General features: G+C 41.9%; 1 long non-coding RNA gene across 1 annotated transcript in view; it reads left to right on the forward strand.

Annotated features, from left to right (window-relative positions):
* LOC112925824 (uncharacterized) overlaps window positions 1–11,281 on the forward strand; it is a 33,212-nt gene extending 21,931 nt beyond the window's left edge. The window contains exon 3 of the long non-coding RNA XR_003236214.2: window positions 10,589–11,281. This is a non-coding gene — a long non-coding RNA (uncharacterized lncRNA). The remainder of the gene's footprint in view (window positions 1–10,588) is intronic.
* The last annotated feature ends 6,124 nt before the right edge of the window (window positions 11,282–17,405 follow it).

A 17,405-nucleotide genomic window follows, 5' to 3' on the forward strand; every position in this document is an offset into this window, starting at 1 on the left:
ATCACAACAGCCATGCTCACTCTGTGCCCAGCGCCTTGGGATCCGAGGCCGCCTCCCCCTCCGAGAGCACACAAAGTGTCATTTTAATCTCAATCAAACACACACAAATTAAGTCCCATGGACTGCTCCAGGTTATGCATTTTCCTTTTAAAACGTGCTCATATCTCAAGTGTGTTTTTCTGCTGTGCCTTCTGAGAAATATTCCGAGGAGGGTTCCAATGAATGAGCATACAGATCATGATTATGATTACTTTGCTTTTGGGTATAACCCAGGAAACACTACTGCACATTTCCCCGCGTGTTTTCGCTCCTGTTGTCTCGAGTTGGAATGAGACCCTAAAAGCAACCCTTAAAAGCTAAAAACTTATCATCATTCTTCACCAGTTAAAGGGATGCCTTACATGGTCTGCTAATGATAGAAAAAAGATAGTTTAATTATCTCTTGCTGAGAAGTTTGGTCTGTAAGAAAACCTAATATGTATTTGATATTCTACAACAGTCTATGTTTATTCAATTGATTTTAGGAGGGATAGAGTTTACAGCTAAAAGTGTGGTGCAATTTCTGATCCAAGGAATGAATTATTGGTTCACCCATGATTGAACATACTGATTATGATTTTATTTTCTCCAATAAAATAGAAGATCCTGCAAGTTGGATTGATTCTTCCTTTTTTTTCTTGTCCAAGTAACCACACATTTCTGCTGGAATAGAAAATTACTGGAGTTGATATTCCAACCATGACACCAAATCTATAGTATCCCCACTGATCACCTCTGCTCCAAACAATTCTGAAGGAAAAAAAAGTGAACAAAATAATGGAGGAGGTGCTCACTGTATGATGGTGTCCAGATAGGAATTCAATACTCAATTTCACCAAAACAGCAATTATGAGCATGAATAATCTTCCTGTAATCACCTGCACACATTTCAAGCCTGCTACGTACCACCTCTGAGAAGTTATAAACATTATCTCAACCAATTATGAACCTTGCAAGATAGTTGCTAACCTTACAGATAAGAACACCCATGGCTAGAATTTAACTATTTACATCACGGAGCTAGATGGTCAAAGAAGTGGAATCCAAACCCCGGACTGTCTGATTCCAGTTATGAAAATGTTAAACATTCCAGACTAAATAAAATGCCTCTCACAACAACCTTGAAGACTACTGCTAGAGCCCAAAAGGAATTTCTATAAGTTTCAGTATATATGAAGCTGAAATGGGAATTATTGTAATTTGCAGCTTACACTGGTAATTTGTCACTTTCTTACCAAAGGGAGAACAAGGCCGTTGGTGAGAAGGATGAGGATTTAATTTATGTCTCACATCACCTTTCTCAAATCTCGGAAAGATAAAGCACTTCAAATTAAGTCAACCAGCCATTGAAAGCTGTTCCTCTCCTGTTCAGTTTCTGTATCCCTTTGTCAGTATAAATCCTCATTCTTATACATCAACTCTTCACTCCGACATCCCAATGCGTTGAGTGCTTCCAGAGATGGAGGTAGACACCTTATAATACTTACATTCAAAGTTTAGAAGATATTCTAAACTGATGCAACTGATGACTCTCTAAATTCTACCCCTGAAACTAATAATATCCTATAGGTTAACTAAATTGAATTTAAATAATTCTTTTTTTTTTTTTTAAAGAGGATATTCTTCTTACTAAGTAAGAAGCTTACTAAGTTTTATAATCTGGAGACAATAATTGTTCATTTGTTCTTTTTTATTTAGAGAGAAATAAATCTCAAATAATGAATTTCTTATCTTCTTGTCTAGAAATAGAGAAACTCTGTCCCCAGTCCAGTTTCCATATGAGATAATTCAGAGACAGCAGGAATTTGACCAGGAGCTGCACACATCAGTAGATTTAAACTTCAAATTTAAAAGGAGGAATATAATCACCACCAGGGGAACGAGGAGCGCTCGGCCTCTCCATCCAGGCACCGACACAGAGCTGAATGTGCTACTCCTGTTTCAGGAAAGGTTGCACAGTGGTAAGGGTAGACCCAGGTGCCCTGGATCTTTAGGGAAAGAACAGTAGTATTCATGATAAATGGGAAAAGCATCGTTCTTCAAATAACATATACACCCAGAAAATAATATTCACCTCAGCCTTCAAAAAGGTAAGAAAGTATAAATTCTGAACCACAATGATAAATAAGAGATGTGATGCACACAGATCACGCTGAGTCCCCTGAACCGAGGCACACGCAGCCCCAAACCAGGTGCCCAAAGAGACATGATCATGTCCATCAAAGGGGAGGGTTAGGGGGACACAGAGAATAGCCAGAGTTCCTAGTGGCTTCACATTCAGAAAATTGGTCTCATTGAGACTTGCTATTACATCCAAATGAGTTTATATATACATTTAGCAGTACGCTGACAGATTTGAAAAATGTTCTTTTTTCTTTAAAGATTCTATTTATTGGATCCCTGGGTGGCTCAGCGGTTGAGCATCTGCCTTCAGCCCAGGGCCTGATCCCAGGGTCCTAGGATCGAGTCCCACGTCGGGCTCCCTGCAGGGAGCCTGCTTCTCCCTCTGCCTGTGTCTCTGCCTCTCTCTCTCTCTCTCTCTCTGTGTCTCTCATGAATAAATAAATAAAATATTTTTTAAAAGATTCTGTTTATTTATTTGAGAGAGAAAGAGCCCAAGAAAGGGAGAAGTAGAAGAGGAGGGAGAAGCAGACTCTCCCCTGCACAGGGAGCCTGATGTGGGGCTAGATCCCAGGACCCGGGGATCATGACCTGAGCTGAAGGCAGGCGCCCAACCCACTGAGCCCCCAGGAGCCCTTGAAAGATGTTTTTCATGCAATTTTATATTTGTCACATTTCCAGGCCCATTTGCCTATAGTCCACTGTGATATAATATCTTCCATCTGCTTGAAAATTTTTATAAAGTGCCTTCTGTATGCCAGTTGGTGATCTCAGTCTCCAGTAACCCAATAACACATACAAGAGGCAAAAGCCTCTACCCCTCATAAGATTTGCATGGGGGGGGGATGGGGAGAGGAGGGAGCATAGATAATTAGCAAAACAGTGTCTAGGTTAGAAACTTACAGGCTCTAGGGAGAAAAATAAAGCAGAGAAAAAGACTAGGGAATCTCAGGACGTGGAAGTCACCAATTTTAAAATGGTGCTAATGAAGACCTCACTTGGAAGGAGACATTGAAGAAAGAACAGTAGAAAGTTTCTGGGGGAATCCCTCCTGGCATCTGGGGGAAACGCTCTGGAATGAGCAGGTGCTTGGCAGGCACAGGAACAGACCGGGTGGCCCGGGAGCTGCAGATGGGTGAGCAAGGAGATCCCTGCAGGAGTTACCATGGCAGAGGGAAGGGGTGGCCAGTCCAGCATCACCCAGGCCTTTGCAAAGCCTCTGGACATTACAGGCCGTGAAGAGAGGAGACGGTGGTAATTTGAAGGAGAGGAGTGACATTTCCTGAGGAAATTAAATGGCTGCCATGCTAAGAATAGACAAAGTAGGTCAGAAAGCAAAGTCAGACATTGGAAGACCAGTTCGGAGGTTATTACCACATCCCAGTTAAAATGTCATGGTGAATTGCAACAGGGTCATAGGGTTGGCGGGAGATATGGCCAAATTCTGGATGTGCTTTGAAGGTAGAAGATTTTCTGGTGGATTCTATATGGAGTATGAGAGAAATGAAAAACAAAATGAGTCCGAGACTTTGGTTTTATCAACAGGAAAAGTGGAATTGAGAAAAGAGCCAGGATGTTCTAATTTCAAGAATATGGAGAAGTGAGGATATATGTAGCAAACTATCCAGTTAATGGATGAATGAATGAAGTGGGGGGGCAGGGGAATCAGTAGCATGAAACTACTAGAAACTACTCAATAAAAGATTTAAAGGTGGAGGGAAGCATTAGCTGCATCCAGCAATTATTTGGGCACAAGTCAGGCGATGACTTGAGCGTGATGACTGGATTTAACAGCAAGAAGGGTTTTGGTGGCTTTGGCAGTGGTGGTGGTGAATGCCGCCTTGGGAGAAGTGTGGAAGAGAAATGGAGGAGAGAATTCAGAGACAATGAGCACAGATAGCTCTCTGGTAGAGCTGGTGGTACAAGACGCAGAGAAAAGAGGTGGGGAGTGGGGAGTTCTAAGGAAAGATCCATTTTGGAGAGAAAAGACACTGGCACCTGAAGGCCAGGGAAGAATTTCTGGAACAAAGTCCTTGATTGGCTGGTAGAGGATGGGATTCAGTGAACCCACAGAGATTCGGGGTTGTTAACAAAATGCAGCACTTGGAGAAGATGACTCTCAGATGTAAGCCCATACAACATTGAGGGGTGGGTGCCACAGGCTAGAAAGGAGTGTGAGGGGGGTGCCTGCGTGCCTCAGTAGGTTAAGCATCCAACTCTTGATTTGGGCTGAGGTCATGATCTCAGGGTCATGAGATTGAGCCCCATGTTGGGCTCTGTGCTAAGCACGAGGTCCCTCTGGGCTTCTCTCTCTCTCCCTCTGCCCCCAGATCTCAAAAAAAAAAAAGAAGTACATGGGAAAAAATTGGTACCACTATTTCGTGGACAGTTACCAGTGTTTCCCACGTGAGCACTTTTATTATTGTCATCAACATTATTATTATTATTTAAAACATGAGGCCACCAAGGTTATAGTCCAACATCTAAGGCTTTGAGAGAAACTGACAACTCATAGTTCACACAGGCAATGAAATGTGCCCCCAGATATCCGAAGTCCTGAGAAATAAACTATCAATATATCCACATGAAAACAGTCTTATGGATTTTTTAATTTATAAATATTTGAATCAGTCTTTAAAAAAAATAATACCTTAAGATGGTGGTATTACAACATAAAATGAACAAATGATTGTTGCAACCAGCCAAACAAGTAATTAAATCATGGGTTGAGCGTGCTTCCAAAGAGAACCCATGCAAAAAGTAACTCCTGTGAGAAGATACACACACAGTTTAGCATTAATAAGTAGGATCATCCCAGCTTGTGCAAACAAGCGTTCATGAGAGTTGTGAGGAGGTAAAATGATCTTGTGTTCAGAGCTATAGATCATTGGTCAAGAAGAGGCTGTAGAGCATCCGCGAGCATTTATCTGCCGTCTTAGGGATTGTAATCCAGGAGACACAGTTAACAGAAATGGAAAGTGTGCTCTGAATTGCAAGTAGGCAGTGCAAGCACCAACTACGTGGTCGCATAATTTGTTTTGAAAGAATTACGGTTTGGTGCAGAGTTGACCTGCCTAATACACCACTGGCTATTTAACCAACAGGTATTAACCCTGTGCCTACTTGAGTCCAGAGCAGAGGGACGTGGTCTGGGAGGTTCCCGGTACAACAGACAAGTTGCAGTTGACAAAAGTTGTTGGTGTTTGGGGAATTAAACCAGGACGGCTGGGCTGGCCCGGCTTCCCCAGTATCCTCCAGACTTTATTTTGAACACTCTCTTAGCAAAGTTTATTTCACTTTGGAATCTTTCACAAGATATATTTCATTATTAACACGGATAATTTTTAGACTCAGGCTAAATCATATTGCTCTGTGAATGTTAGCTTACATTATTAGTTGTATTATTGTTATATCGTAATTATTATACTATTAGCTTATATGTTGAAAGCTGTTTTGAAAAATGTCTTTAAACTACCTCATAAAAGAATGGAAATGTCAAGTGTGTGCTTTCTAAGTTTCAAGGAAAAATGAAATAAATCATCAAAGGGAGAATATGTAAACAGATAAAGTATTAAAGACAAAATTGCCAAAAAAAGATGACACAACTGGTTCTATATACCTTATTTTCCCTTAGAATATAATGGATATGCTTCTTAAAAACATCTCCAAACATTAAGAGTCTACTATTAAAAATTATGCTAGAGATATGAGGCCAATGGGAAAAATCGTGCTCACATTTAAGCAAATGTAAAATGTTATTTCATAACAGTATGATTCTGGTTTTACAAATATGTAAATATAAACACATTTGTGCCATGAAATTCAAACGCTAATTTTTCTCTTAATCCTAGAACTGCAGGAGGGTCTTATTCACCTTATTTTTACGTTTTTGTGTTATAAAAATTTACTTCAGTAAACTTGCAAACAATTGTGTTGTTTTTGTTTATTCAGGGAAGAAATGTCATTTTGTGAAACATCTTTTCTACTGCTCAAAAAGAATGAAATTCTAACTGTAATTGTTTAAGAAGATAAATTTAGAAGCAATGTGTTAATTGCCTTTAAACTTAAATTATATATTTACATTAGATGTTCCTTTGCTTCACATGCAATATATGGATAATCATAGAATAAAAGATCCTTTGGCTCAGAGGTGAGTGCACTTGGCTCGGAGTCTCGTAGGAAATGTTCAGACGTGTATTGCTGTGAGCCAAATTTTGGAGTGAGTTCCGACTTACTGATATAAGTACTCTGTCTGCTATGTACTGACAGACTTTGTTTTGATCCCTCTTCCTGCCCTTACATCTAATTTAGAAAGCGGAAAATAAAATCTATAACAGCAAATCCTTGCTGTAGAAACCAGATTCTTGGGGACAATAACACCATCCACCTATCACAATACCACAGCGTGCTCAGGGCCTGGGAGCAGCGTGAGAGGATGGGAATCCATTAGAGGCAAAGTTAAGTAGCCAGAAATGTAGGGTTAATAAGCAAATAATAACAGCAAGGGGCACAAAATGGAAACATTAGAGAATTCAAGGATGCTTCTCTTTTCTCCACAATCAGTTCAATCAGATTCTCCTCCCAGGGGAAAGGGTGATCTGATGCCAAGGCTTCATTGTCAGGGGTTTGAAATTTGCAGTGTTGCAGCTGCCATAACTTAGAGAAGACACAGCCGACTAAGCCAGTCTATTGTTCAAAATCGTCAGGCTCCTCAATCAAATTTCTAAGTACTCAGTGATGATGAGCGAAAAGCTCTTCTCCTGTATCCACCACAACAAATGAGGATACAAAGCCTAAACTCTTGAGGACAGGGAATGATATGTGTTAGAAGAAATGGAGTGGCTCCATCTTAAGACGGGCAAGAGAGGAGCACCTGGGTGGCTCATTCAGCTAAGCATGACTTGATTTCAGCCCAGGTCATGACCTCAGGGTACAGGGTAGTGAGGCTCTGTGCTCAGTGGGGAGTCTGCTAGAGATTTTCTCTCTCTCTCTCTCTCTCTCTCTCTCTCTCTCTCTCTCTCTCTCCCTCTCCTTCCCCCTCATGTGCATGCACATGCACTCTCTCTCAAATGAATAAATAAATATTTTTAAAAGTAAAATAAGAATAAATTAAAAAATGAATAAATAAAATGGGGAAGAGATATGTGCTGTGTTTATAAGGATTTCAGGAACACCTGGGGAAATATATTTGTGACGATCGGAAGCCATCTATCACCTCCAGGCAGGCGAGTGTTGACAGCAGGTCAGCAGTCCACCCCATGACCCCACAATCCAGATACACGTCGTATGTGCCCAAAGAATATGATTCCCAGCTGGATTCATGACAGGCAAGTGGAGAGTCCATTGTTACTTGTTTTACTGGAAGAGCTTGCAAGGTTAATATTTTGCGGAATAAACACTTTAGGAAAAGCAGCACCTTGGGAGATTTTAAATGAGTAATGGGAGAAGAGAAAGCAAAGATGGGTAAAGCATGTATTGTTATTGTTATTCTCCTTTTCATTTCTTATTATCAGATAATGTCACAGAATCCATCAGAAATTCGCTAACGTAACTGCAATCGCCTTCACTTCAAGCATTTTTTTCCAGACACTGGTTGCATTTCATTGTTCCACATTTGAAAATTCAGTTTCCTGCCTGATAATTCCTTCAGGGAAAAAAATACACAAAATATCTATGATGAGTAATGCCATCACTTGGGAACTGTTCGAACTTTTACCCTTCTCTTTTATAAATTTTGCAATAAAATATATACCAGTATCAATATATTTCTAAAAGCCCAGCTGTTCAAACATATTTGAAACTTAATGGAGGACACCTCCAGGTGCATTTGTGCCACAAGGTGAAACTAACAACAAAAATAGTGTCAGTGTTACCAATGGAAATCTTATAGTTATTGGAATAGTGGTAATAATCCTGGTTCCACTTGACCTGTTTTAATATAAAACAAAAAGGAAACCACTCCAGTAATACATTTCATTTCCTAGTACTGCACCACGAAGAGAAATGTTAAAGTGGCCTTGCTTTCTGCTTCCTCTCTCTTTTTCGTTCCTACTCCATCTTCCTTGCCTTGAAATTATCCCCTTAAATACATCTTCTAAAATGACTATTTTATAGTCCAAATGAAAATGCATGTAGGAGAAGCCCTGTAACGGCACGTTTTCTCTTTGTCTCTCCTGCCTCTCTGCCTCCTGATGTGTCTGTATTTCTACCATTTTGAATAAAATTTGGAGTAATTCAAGCTGTGCATAAAATCAAACCAAAAATCAATACTGAAGAATAACAAATATAATGTGAAGGACAGGAGGGAAGAGGAAAAAAAGATGAGGGCATTATGACTCAGAATTCCAGTTGCAGATAGAGGTTACCTTGAGGCAGGTGGGAAGAATAAAGGTGTTTTCTTGGGGTCTTTGCAGCTTATCCCTACCCTCTGAAGCAGGCATCAGACATGCCCACTGTCCTTCCTCCAGAAATTACTGTGTAGCTGTGACATCACAGTGTCTACTGAGCTAACCAGGTGCTGACTCCTCACCCCTCTGGTACTCACCCCTCTGGCCCAGCTCCTTCTCACACATAAGCTACAGGCCCAAATGGTAATCTTACCTAGAAATACCCTCAAAGGTAAGTCCAGAAAAAATGTTTACTCTGGGCACCCCTGACTCAGTCAAGTTGATACATGAAAGTAACCATCATACTGTATATCTCATAAGGGGTTAATATCCAAAACATAAAATTAACTCTTACAATCCAATAGCAAAAAAACAAAACCTGATAACATGGTTTCTTTTAACGGGCAAAGGACTTAAAACAGACGTTCTCCCAAGAACATGCAAATGGCTAACACATGTATGAGAAGGTGCTCGACATCACTCATCATCAGGAAAATGCAAATCAAAACCACGATGAGAGGACACCTGCATCAGTTTAGGATGGCTATCCTCAGAAAAACAAAAGATTACAAGTCATCGTCACTTCTTCATCTCCACTGTTGATGGGAATGTAAAATAGTGAAGCCACTAAGAAAAACATTATGGAGATTCCTTCAAAATTAAAAACAGGACTACCACTTACTTGTGTATGTTCAAAAGAACTGAGTTCCTGAATTCAAGTCTCAAAAAGACACCTGTGCTCTCATGTTTTATTGCAGGATTACTCACAACTTTCACGTGATAGAAACGATCTAAATGCCCATTGACAGATGAATGGATAAAGAAAATGTAGCATATACGTACAATGCAATATTATCCATCCTTTAAAAAAAAAAAAAAGGAGGGACATCTGGGTGGCTCAGTGGTTGAGCATCTGCCTTTGGCTCAGGTCATGACCCTGGGGTCCCGGGATCGAGTCCCGTGTCGGGCTCCCTGCATGGAAGCATGGAGCCTGCTTCTCCCTCTGCCTGTGTCTCTGCCTCTCTCTGTGTGTCTCTCATGAATAAATAAATCTTTTTTTAAGGAAATTATTTCCTATGTGGCAATATGTATGAACCATATTACTTAGTACAGAAGACTGTACTAAGTAAAATAAGCCAGTCGCAGAAGGCAAGTACTGCATGGTTTCACTTATATGAGGTACCCAAAATATTCAAACTCACAGGAGCAGAGAATAAAACAGTGTCTGTCAGGAGCAGGGGAGAGGAATGGGAGTTGTTCCATTGGTACGAAATGTCAGTTATGCAAGATGGATTAGCTCCAGCGACCTGCCCTACAGCAGAGTGTCTGTCACCAGCAGCGCTGTGCTGTGCACTTACATTTTGTTAAGACGGTAGGTCTCACGATACGTGTTCTTAGCACAGGAATAAAAATGGAAGTAAAGACAGAGGGACAGAGAATATTCTTGGAGGTGATGAATAGGTCTCTTACCCTAACTGTAGTAATGGTATCAGGGGCGGATCTTATATCCAAACTGATCAAACCGGATACCTTAAATATTTGCAGTTTATTTGTATCAATTATACTTCAATAAAGCCACTCAAAGTAAATCAATAGGGGCACCCGGGTGGCTCAGTAGGTCGAGCGTCTACCTTCGACTCAGGTCATGATCTCAGGGTCCTGGGATCCAGTCCCGCATTGGGCTCCCTGCATGGAGCCTGCTTCTCCCTCTGCCTATGTCTCTGCCTCTCTCTGTGTGTCTCTCATGAACGAATAAATAAAATCTTAGAAAAAAATAAATAAAACAGAGACACAGATAAGCATGGCTTTAGCGAGCTGGGAGTCCACCTCCCCCTGAGGTAAGGATGCTTAAGGAAGAGGGTCTCAGGCTCCCAGAGCTCCCCTCCTGCCTGCAAGGCGGTGCAGGGGTAGAGGGTGGGGAGGCTGTTTCTGCCTCTATTGTCTTTGAGGTGCCCTCCTGCCCTCTCCTTGGCCTTTCGGATGTCTCTGTCACTGATATACCAACCTCCTACTTAAATTTCTCTTGCTTTTTATATTTTTAGGGTCTCAGTGCTTGGACTCGGCCATCTTCCAAGGACCAAGCTTCTCTCCATTTTTTGGATCCATCACGGGCCAACTAAAACTGTGGGTGAAATGAGGTCCAGAGCCGGTTTTTTGTAGACAGAGTTTTACTGTTCAAAGATTGTTCGTGGCCGTTTTCATATGATCAGAGTAGGACAGTTTCCACCAAGACCATTGACAAAGTTTTTGTCACCCTGACCTAACTCTGGCCAGGTTCCCCTCACTCTTCTCCTTGAGTAGATCTCAACCGCAGCCTACACAGGCTTGGATGAACACTGAAGCAGTTTCTAACAGCTCAAGGCCGCATCCCTAGGGTGACCCTGTCCAGCCCCCAAAGTGTCTGCCTGAGAAAACTCAAGGCTGCCAGAAGCATTCACTGTTAGTCCCAGATGACACCTGAAGATGGGTCCCGTACCCCAGGCCCTTGGGATGGTAGGAGCCTAACATCAGTGGTGCCAGGCAGCAAACACACATGGATTTTATTACATGGACCAACCTCTCCTTTCTGCTTTTTATAATTGTTCAATTCCCTGACCCTACTGTGGCTTCCACTCACCACCGTTCATTCTGCCCAGACATGGGGTGCCCAGGTGGCTCAGTCAGTTAAGTATCCGACTCCTGATCTCAGCTCACAGTCAAGAGTTCAAGCCCCATGCTGGGCTCCCACATAGTGTGGAGCCTACTTACATAAAATAAAATAATAAATAAATAAATAAATAAATAAATAAATAAATAAATAATAAATAAAAATAAAACACCCTGTCACGTCTACACTCATCAGAGCTGAGTTGTGTGTTGCTGTCCCTTCTTCCCCGTTGCAATACCGTATTACCAGTAGAAATCTTTTCTCACCACGTCAGTGAGTGTCTGGCCTTGTTTCTCTTTGACACTGTCCAGCCTACAAAACTTAAAGTACTAACTGTCTGGCTCTTTACAGGAAGAGCTTTCTGACTCCTGCCTTAGAAAATGTCCTCATTCCCCTGGTATGGGGTGATGCGCCAGCACAGCCCGAGCAAGCCCAAGAAGGGAGGAGCAAGATCATGGCCCAGAGGCTGCACATAATTTCTTGTAGATCTGGGCTTAGTCAAATGGCTACACTTGGTTGCAAAGGAGAATGGGAATGTTTGCCTTTATCCGTGTAGACATGAAACCAGGTACAAACCGAGAATCCTATAGCACCCACAGAGGTGAGAATTGTGACTCTCAGAATAAGAGCTGAGGCCATCCTCATTTTTATTTGATCAATAAACAACCCAAAGCAAGGACAAGTGATGTCGTGCATGTTTGCGACGCTAAACAAATGTTTTTATTAAAAAGTGACACTGATCCTTTTAAAAGTCAGCACCTGACACCGTCTTCTCAAGCCCTGACATTTTATGATGGCAACAGTGCCTACCACAAGTTGTTTACTGAATTTTGATGACTTTACAATTATTCTGGAATCCTGTAGATGGGGCTTAATCCAGTAAAATCCCCACAGCATTCAGAACTCAGGGAGAAAGCTGTTATAAATATCTGCCTTGTAGCCCACAGCATGGCCACACCCTTAACCCTGGCTGATGGACCTTTGCCTTAATTTAACACCGTTTTTTACAATTATGAGGCTACCATAGCTGGAATTTTTGTTTGTTTGTTTCTGGAAGAGCGACACCTGGGTGGCTCAGTCGGTTAAGCCTCTGCCTTCGGGCTCAGGTCATGATGTCGGGGTTCTGGAATCGAGCCCCACAATAGGTTCCCCGCTCGGCGGGAGGTCTGCTTCTCCTTGCCCCTCCTCCCAACTCGTGCTCTCTCTTTCTCTCTTTCTCAAACAAATTAAATATTTAAAAAAATTTTTTTTTTTTTTTTTAGTTTTTGGAAGTTGATCAGATCTTATTATACTAAACATTTTGGTTTATTTCCCTATTTTTCCCCTCTCCTTTTGTTTATAATTATGACATACATAAGAAGTAAACACAGGTGCTGTTATCATGGAGAGGCATTTACAGCTCCGCTCGTAGCGAGGGCCTCTGAGTCCTGGATACGGGTGGTTGGTGGAACCTGAAGAGATTTTCTTTGACGTGGCGTACTCTGTGGCATGGAAATCAGGCCCAGATGAGCTCCCAGAAGAGAATCCCATTCCCACCCCAGCACCAGCAGGATTTCCCATATCCATATGAGTAAGTCCTCATTGTATCCGTCTGAAGCATCATCCTAGAGAGAGCACAATACAGTGACATCCTTGGCCCAAACCTGGGATAATTTAGTATTTGTACAGAAGCAAAATCTTCCTCTCTCCTCTGAGGTTCAATGTTTGCAGGCAAGTGATTTCGATTGGAATTGACATCATGCCAGGGCAGGGGGATCTCCAGGTTTTAGTGGTTCTCTAAACAACTAAAGGTGGGGATTCATACACTAACCTAATGGGGCAGGGGAGAAAAAATTATATGGGAAGAGCAAACAGGTTTCTAGGAAAGCAAGTGGGTGGGTCTTTGCTTTCTCTCCCCTGGTGAGGGGATTCCCGAAAGCCTCACTCCCAGATGTTTCTGCTTTTAGGGAGATAGGGAAGCTCCTGGAAGGCTTCTGCCATCATCTGTTGAATCTCAAATGTCATTAGTTTGCAATAATGTTTATCTCAGTTCAGTGGGGGGGGGGGGGGGGGGGGGGCTGCATGGTCCCCATTATTCCCTTGTCTGAAATTTCCCAAGAAGTTTCACAAAAGCCTGGGCAGATTTCCGTGGAGAGAAGTCTCCAGTCAGAAGTTGTGAGAGAAGAGACCTGCCAAGGGAAGGAGAACAAGGAAATGAAAGGAACCAAGGTTAATAGTGAAGCAGGTTATAAACCCGCCGTCTGCATCTGGGGGGGCAGCCGGAGCTCTGGAGGCTGGGCCCAGGGCACCTCCAGTGGGGGCCGGGGTGGCAGTGACAGAGTCATGGCTTGGAAGATGTGCGTGGTCTGGCGCCGTCCCTAAGAGGCCCAGGCGGCTGCAGGCATGAGTCCTTAGACGTGTGTACTGAGTCCCTGGGCTTGCTTTCCCTTGCAGGGCCCCGAGTAAAGGCCTGTCCTAGCTCTTCGAGAGATGTGAGACAAGGGGACCCAGTTTCCAGAGACATGGGACGCTTCCATGGTGCTTGGAGCACCTTGGAGCACCTCCACAGTGCTTGGAGCACCTGGGCTTGCTTTCCCTTGCAGGGCCCCGAGTAAAGGCCTATCCTAGCTCTTCGAGAGATGTGAGACAAGGGGACCCAGTTTCCAGAGAGGTGGGACGCCTCCACGGTGTGCCATCACTTTCCGTGGGAATGCAGATCGCCCGCCAGCCATCTTTAAGGTTTGATCAAAGATAATCAAATAAGATCAGTCTGGTGTGCAAAGGCCGTACGTGCAGCAATAGTGCCAAACACACAGGTCTCTTCGAGTTTATTTCGTTGGAAGCTGGGTGAGGCATCTGGGATGGGACTTCGGAAGGCCTCTCGGGGCGAGGAAGCCAAGCCAAGAATGTGTCATGGGATTTTGCCAGAAGTCCCAACAGTTTTGGGTCAATTCCTCTCCAATGTTTATTAAGATTCCTGGCCCTGCCAGGAGGTGACCTTCCTAACTCACCACTGCTGGGGAGGGAAGTTTCTATCACTTCCCTAAAACTCTTCCAAGCCAAACTACTAATTAAGTTCACGTGAGACCGGTTAACAGAGAATTAAAAAAAAAAAAAACACACACAAAGTTTTACTACCTGCGCCCAGAGGCCTAATAATGACATTGAGACCCCAAGAAATGACCAGGGCAGGCAGTTGTTACACAGTTTAGACAGAGACCAAAAATTTGTGAGGAATTGACAGGATAAGGGAAAGATGTATTTAGCAGTTTTGATTAGTAGAAAATCCTGAGCAGAATTTGGGTCGAGGTAACAGTTTAGTAAAAAAAAAAAAAGTAACAAAGGTTATTTAGGTTATTTTTATAGCTTTCTCAGCTTTTAATTCTCTGGTTATAGGGTTGTCTTTTTATTTCTTAGTACAAGGAGAGCAACTTTCACCTGGGAGATGTGTTTCCCGCCTTCAGGGGGACAGAGGAGGGTCTGAGTGTTCTTCTGGCAAATGCTGTCTCTTATACAACTGTTATTTAAAATAATTGATATGACAAAGTGGCACATTTGGGGGCAGCCCGCCCTTGGCCCCTCCACCACAAAGCCAAGCACCTTGGCCAGGGTTTTGTGGGCACCGGCTTCATAACCTAAACCTCAGATACTTAAAGTCGGGCACATTGGAGTCAATGCACATCATTTTCAAATATGACTTTCCGGTCAAAGCCTGGGTTATCGAACTAATGCTATCAAGTATGACTTGTGGTGAGGACAACAGATTCTTTTCCTTTTTTGGGTTTTATTGTGATATAATTGATATATAACATGGTATAGCCTACATTTCTTTACCTGTTCATCAGTCAATGGACAGTTAAGTTGTTTTCAAGTCTTGGCCATTATGCATAATCCTGTAGTGAAAATCGTGGAGAGGGGAGTGTTGCTCACATCTGTTTGAGATAAGGATTTAATTTTCTGCAGGCATATACTCAAAAGTGGGGCAGCTCGGGATGCCTGAGTGGCTCAGTCTGTGAAGCATCCGACTCTTGGTTTTGGCTCAGGTCGTGACCTCAGGGTCTTGGGATCCAGCCCTTTATCAGTCTCCACATTCAGTGTAGAGTCTGCTTGAGAGTCTCTCCCTCCTCTCTCTTTCTCTCTCTCTGTCTCTCTCTCTCTTTTTCTCAAATAAATAAATAAATAAATAAATCTTTAAAAAGACAAGTGTGGTGTCTATCATATGGTATTTCTACTTGTAATTATTGGAGAAACCTCCATCGTGTTTCCCACGGCAGCTGCACCAGTTTATGATCCCACTGACAGCACGGGGGTTCCCTTTAGGAGAACAGATTCTTTTTGAAGTTATACAAGTAACAATATTGCCATGAATACAAAAATACTCAGTAAGGATTTCTGAATTCTGGAGGGATCAAATAGAAACACAAATGTTTTATTTCCATTTACAAAAGTGTGATCTACTAAATTGCTGTTAAGTTACAGAACTTAAGGGAAAAGAGAAAAGGTGTTCCTTAAATCCATAAAATAACACATGAAAAAACCAGCAATATTCCAAGCAAAAGTCACGAAAGGGATCATAATTATTTTTTACCAGTCCGCTCAGTCCCATGTGGTTAATTCCAGACCTGTTCGATGTTGGGTTAGTAATTTCACAAACCCATCAGCTTTTCATGGATTCTGGAAGTCCCCACTCAGCCCAGTGGTGTGATCTCAGGGGTATTAATGCCGTCAGAAGCCCGAACCTCAGAGTGATGGCCAGAGTCCTTTCCAGGAGGCTCCCTTTTCTTGAAAACAAGCATCTGGCCTGTAGCTAATTGTGAGAACTTGCAGAGATTTCCCAGAATAAAACAAAAACTATCTGTCAGTGGCCAAAGCTTTAAAATGCTTTTGGTGAAAGCTCTAATGAGAATATATTATATTGCAACTAACAAAGGAAATTTCACAGCCTCTGTGACATACAACATTTTTAAATACCTTTTTTTTAAAGATTTTATTTATTTATCTATTTGAGAGAGAGTATAGAGGGTGAGAGGGCATGAGAAGGGGGAGAGGCAGAGGGAGAGGTAGAAAGAATCCTCCAGCAGACTCCCCACTGAGCAGGACGTCCTACTTGGGGCTCAACCCTAAGAGCCTGAGATCGTGACCTGAGCCCAAATCAGGAGTCATCCACCTAACCGACTGAGCCACGCAGGTGCCTCTGTGACATACATTTTAAGGCAATAATTGGCATTAGGACCAAAAACATTCTATCAGGACATTTTGTGGACATAGATAAATTTCCAGAAACCTTACATAAATTCTAAAATGTTTATACTAATAACATCCGTCCTTATAAATTGAACATAGTAGAGGCTGTGCAGTTTAACGTATGACAATATAAGGATTTGACAATTTACGGTAACAAATATATACCAGATTAGTGTAGCATCCTTTTCTTGTAAGGTGAGAGAATAAATCGAGATTTTCCAGGGATTGTCTGCGAAATCTCAAGATCACTTCAAGGTCATGAAGATTCCGTTTAGAATTTGATTCGGGGAAGCTGTCAAAAAGACCAAGAGGTTTCAACATTTGATTAGATAAGATCACAGGCTACTGTGGGACAGCATTTAGTTAGCAATCTAGCCAAAGTAACCACGGGAGATTTAAAAAATAAGTATAGAAGATCACAAGATTGAAAAAATGTCATTCTTTCATTACTGGAGAACTAAGTTTACCTAAATCATCCAAGATATGATAAAGGCAACATGACGTGCAAGAGATGATAAAATAAGACAGAAAAATTACTGTTGCCTATGCAAATTAATCAAAAGCTAAAGAAAAATATTTTAAGATCTCTTGTTAGGAGCAAACCAACAGCCCAGGAAAACTTTACAAAGAAAACCAGTCGGCTCTGGGATTGGTGCGCTCGAGATTGGGAAGCTCATTCATTTTAAAGCTCATAATGAATGAATGAATGAGTGAATGAATGAATAAATAAATAAATAAACAAATAAATAAATAAATAAAGCAAGCTTGTAATAAACCATTCAATCTGGGCCAGTTTGGCCATACAAGACAGGGCTCTCTCTTTTTCTCTTTTCCTTTTATCCATCAACCCTGTGGTTGTTGAGTTTTATTTTTTCATTCCATAATAGACTTTAACCTTTAAACAATCATCTACGGACGAACGTTACTATCCTTTAATTTTCTTAACAAAAATCTATCCTTTGTATAGCATACCTTGTATTCTCGTCCTT

This window comes from Vulpes vulpes, chromosome 5 (genome assembly GCF_048418805.1).
Source record: "Vulpes vulpes isolate BD-2025 chromosome 5, VulVul3, whole genome shotgun sequence".
NCBI classification, from domain to species: domain Eukaryota; kingdom Metazoa; phylum Chordata; class Mammalia; order Carnivora; family Canidae; genus Vulpes; species Vulpes vulpes.